This window comes from Alosa sapidissima, chromosome 2 (genome assembly GCF_018492685.1).
Source record: "Alosa sapidissima isolate fAloSap1 chromosome 2, fAloSap1.pri, whole genome shotgun sequence".
NCBI lineage: Eukaryota > Metazoa > Chordata > Actinopteri > Clupeiformes > Clupeidae > Alosa > Alosa sapidissima.
Window position 1 is genome coordinate 13,154,653 of NC_055958.1, and position 5,000 is coordinate 13,159,652.

General features: G+C 41.2%; 1 protein-coding gene across 1 annotated transcript in view; it reads right to left on the reverse strand.

Annotated features, from left to right (window-relative positions):
- LOC121695711 (unconventional myosin-X-like) overlaps positions 1-5,000 on the reverse strand; it is a 101,845-nt gene that overhangs the window by 45,721 nt on the left and 51,124 nt on the right.

The window sequence follows — 5,000 nt, forward strand, 5'->3', positions numbered from 1 at the left end:
CATACATTCATTACCGTGACAACTCGCAATTGGTCGTTTGTTTGACCAAAATCCAGTGCGAAATTAAACACTTAAACGTCCCACATACTCGACGCACCCGACCAGTAGCGCGACATATGACGTCACAGAAGCGGCGTAACCATTTATACTCGCCATAGACAGTAAAAGAAATGGACGAACAGATTCCGTCGTTTTCAATGGGAGGACACCGAGTCAAATAGAACGATTTTTCAGTTGGTCCCCCCAGTACTGCACAGACTCGCACTTAACTTCGTGTTGTTAGCCATCGAACTAAATCATATGATAGATAGGCGATACAGAAATTCTTCTCACAATTCCTTTGCCTTCAAAGTCATCAAAGTTAAACATTTATTTAAGTATTATTATTAATATCATCCTCACAAGTGATATCAAGTCGTGTTAATGTTGAAACTACCACACATGATCATCTTCAAAAACAGTCATGGTAAAACAAACGAAAAAGTTATAGCCTAGCACTGCTACCTAGCACTAGAAGCTAATCTTCTTAACACTTTTCTGACCTACGGTCAATCCATCGAAAACCTCTGAAATGATTATTGTTAGTGCCGTTTTTTCATTAGGTTTACTTGCCTATATCCAATGCTTTACCTTAACATACAAATGTATTGTAGGCTACATAGCTTTGTTCATGAGTTTCCGTGCTGGCTGGACTGAGCTTCTTATCCAAACAATACGGTTATCTCACTACGGTGCGTTAGCTTCCCTACAACCGGACTCGCTAACTATACTTCTTACGGGAACCTCAACGTTACACACACACACACAAGGTAGCTGAGCCTGTTTTGCCTTCTATTGTTTATGTAGATAATACAGAAGCTACAATGTCGGCACAGGATATATGCTATATGAAGTTATGGCATTTTTAAAAAATCCTAAAATGAATGGGCTTCTATGGGGTTAGCAGAGAAGTGGTCCCTCCAGCCTCCATTGATTCTTCTACTTCCGGGAATTCGCCTGCCCCCTTAATACTCGCGCGTGGTGGTCGCGACACTAGTTGCAATATTCTCCTGAACAGAGGTGTCGCTGTTGTGAAAAGACTAACGCTAACTACGTTACACAGCAGAAGAAGCTGCAGTAAGAAACACTAGTAGCTACCAGAGCCCGTTTACGGAGAGCCGGATCACTCCCTATTAACTCCATTGTACCTGCAATATGTTGCAGTTCCGCTAGGGGCGATCACGAATAAGTGCAAAAACAATGGGGGTCTATGGATCTAGACGGCTAAATTTGTCTCTTTCACCTGGTTGTCGTTGAGAAATTGAAGATTTGATTGTGGTTTCTGCAAGCTCAATATGGATTATAGGTCAAAAGTTGAATGAACGAGTAGTCACGTCCTTTCGATTTCTTACAGGTTGGGTTGTTGTTGCCCACAACACACTAGCTTTCTGCTAATGAATTTGAAAGGCTTTTTAGAACAAATAAGTGACTCAAAAAATATAATACTCAGCGGTTTGTATTTTCTCTGCCCCCTCTTTTGAATGCAACATTCGAATTTCTGGGCAAAAAATTATATCCCGAGAAAAGTGGATTTGAGGGGTACAGCTCCATAGGCCATTCGTGAGCGCCCTCATGTGGAACCAGAAAAGGAACTGCAACCAGTTCAGAAACCGGAAGTTTCCCAAAAGTGGCGGTTCTCCCCTTATTAGACAATAGGCTTGTTCAACTTGAGGCAGATCTGACTTGGTCTGGCTTTCTACGTAAACGTGATCTTCAGAGGCTAGCCGGGAGGAGCTACAACAGAGGGCAGCTCATCCCGGACAGACAGGCTACAGTCTGCCTGACGTGACTCGCGGGAGACATCGCGGGAGATATCGCGGAATTTTGTTTTTAATAAAACACAGCAGAACTTTCATTCTTACTCTATTCTAATGAGCATGATGACTGATGAAATAAATTTTTATTATGTAGTTTAAATAAACCACTGTTGGCATACAGTTAACAGGCCTGCTTTGTAGCACATAAATTCAATATCAAGTGTTTCCCCTATATGTGTGTCTATCTATTTAACCAACAGCAGAAAATAACAGAATATCCAAACGTTTTCAGTAGGCTAGCCTACCATTGTTGCAGAAATCACGTTTAAGAAGGTATCCCTTTGATTTCTGTTTATTTTCGCATATTCCAACATAAGGAAGCAGCATGAGACTCCCGTCAAAATCGTCACGAGGACATTCCTCCCAAATGGCCCTATCACGTCTTTGAACTGACGTCATGAGGGCGTGTTTCAGCTCGTGCAGCTCATGGAAGGCAACTGCAAGATCTGTCTGCAGGCTAAGACTCCCGCGATATTTTAAGGTCATGTGACATGGTGTCACGGTGGTAAGTCCCTCCCCGGCTGACAGAAGTCGGACAGAATTTCTAACCAGTATGCATTGCGTCCATCCCAGTATGCATTGTGTTCAACCCAGCATGCATCACATCAAGTCAGATCTGCACAGATCTGCCTCAAGTCGAACGCGCCTATTCTCTGAGGCTACCAAGGGGGCAGGCGAATTCCCGGAAGTAGAAGAATCAATGTAAGCTGGAGGGACCACTTCTCTGCTAACCCCCATAGAAGCTCATTCATTTTAGGATTTTTTTGAAATACCATAACTTCAAATAACATATATCCTGTGCCGATATTGTAGCTTCTTAGCCTGGCGAGCCAGACCCACATTAAAATGTAGGGTCTGGGCACTCACCGTTCGCAGTGCTCAGTCCGAGGGGCGGGATAATCAGTTGTCTTTCAAATTCCCTCTGCACGTAATAGGACAGCGGCAGCGCTATGAGTCCCATGCGTTTCCCACCAGCGGAGCTAGTTGGCTAGTTCAAACGTTTGCCAACATAATAAAAGCTTAACTCGTGTCACACTGTTCGCCAGCAGCAACATCCATCTGATTTGTTTTCAAGTAGCAGGGAATTCAAGCCAAACCGTTGCAACTCTGCCATCAATCATTATGTTAAGCCCACCTAACGACTCTATACACGATTTCAATGGCCTGATTAAGTTTCGATTTCTGGAGCTCACAAGCCAACGGAGAGTTGCTAGACTAGCCCTGGCAGCAAATGTAATTATAAATGTAATTTGCTGCCGCTAGGGGCGCGTCTAGATTTCTAGGCTAGTAGCTTCTGTGTAATCTACATAAACAATAAAAGGCAAAACAAGACTCGACTACCTCGTACGTAGTGTTAGGTTCCCGTAAGAAGACTGTTTAGCATGTCCGGTTGTAGTGAAGCTAACGCACCGTATTGGCATAACCGTATTGTTTGGATAAGAAGCTCAGTCCAGCCAGCACGGAAACTCATGAACAAAGCTATGTAGCTGCATTGTATGTTAAAGTAAAGTATTGCATAGAGGCAAGTAAACCTAATGAAAAACGGCACTAACGATAATCATTTCAGAGGTTTTCGATGGATTGACCGTAGGTCGGAAAAGTGGAAAGAATATTAGCTTCAAGGCTATAACTTTTTTGTTTTGTTTTAGCATGACTGTTTTTGAAGATGACCATGTGTGGTAGCTTCAACATTACACGACTTGGTATCACTTGTGAGGATGATATTAATAATAATACATAAATAAATGTTTAACTTTGATGACTTTGAAGGCGAAGGAAGTGTGAGAAGAATTTCTGTGTATCTATCATATGAGTTACAAGATTCAGTTCGATGACTAACGTCACGAAGTTAAATGTGAGTCTGCGCAGTACTGGGGGGACCAACTGAAAAATCATTCTATTTGACTCTGTGCCCTCCCATTGAAAACGACGGAGTCTGTTCGTCCATTTCTTTTACTGTCTATGGTAGCTACCTAGCTAGCCTCTGTGATGGTACTTCAGACTTTGGTTGCTACTATTCACAACTACCATCATCATTATCATCTAGTTTCCAAGGTGTGTGCACAGGTAGATAGATAGATAGATAGATGGATATGTAGATAGATACTTTAGTCATTTTGAATAATTTAAACAGTTTAGTTAGCTGGCTAGCTAGCTAGCAGCTGGCTGAGTTTGTGTAATTTCCTGAAGTAGAAAGAGATTTTGTTCAGGCCTTAATAGATAACCTTTGTTTGAAAATAAATCGTTTCTATTATTTCCTCTTAATTCCATGTGTTGCAACTCTCACTGGTAACTTTGTTAACTTATCCAGCAAACTATTAAAAATTCATGACTGTAACAAAACACTGCAACTCTCGCTTGCCCTCGAACTAGTCCATCTTCCTGTTTCCGCCTTGTCGCGCTCGTCTGAAAAAAAAAAAATTAGTGGTGCGCTACCTCGCGCTACCTGGCTTCAATCCTGGCGCGCCAGCAAGATTTACGTCATTTTGACGTCACGTTGTCGCGCTACCGGTCGGGTGCGTCAGGTATGTAGAAGCCCTTACTGTAGCATTCCTAAACAGCAACGATAGTCTGTAGAGTAGCCTTACGTTTGATGAAGGGATTTCCTTAATGTTAAAGGATAATTTGGCCCTTGCTGCTAAAACGTTGCACAAATTATTATTATTTTGTTCATATTCACTCAGACTTGGAACAAAATAGGCCCAGTTCATTGCTATGTAGGCCTATTTTATTCTTGTAGGCTAGGCTATATGAGAAAAGGCCAATATTGTCTTAAGCACTGTTTTATTTTATTCCGGTATTGTCTTACCTCAACAATAGGCTACAGCTCCTTGAAAACAATCAGATATAACTCTATAAAATCTATAAAGTCTATAAAAATGTATTTTTATGTTGTATTTGGCTGCTGTGTTTGACTGAAATGTAGACTATTTTTTTTTTCATTTCAATACAGTGTATGATACAAACCTCAGTTTAGATAATCATATTCACACATTTGTTTTTGCCTAATTGACATGACCATGATAATTGATAATATAAAATGAATGTGCACCTTTAGCAAATGATAAAAAATCTTTCAGAATGCTTTCCATTCTTCAACTGCATCGAATTGCATCGAATCGCATCGCATTGAATCGTACTGAA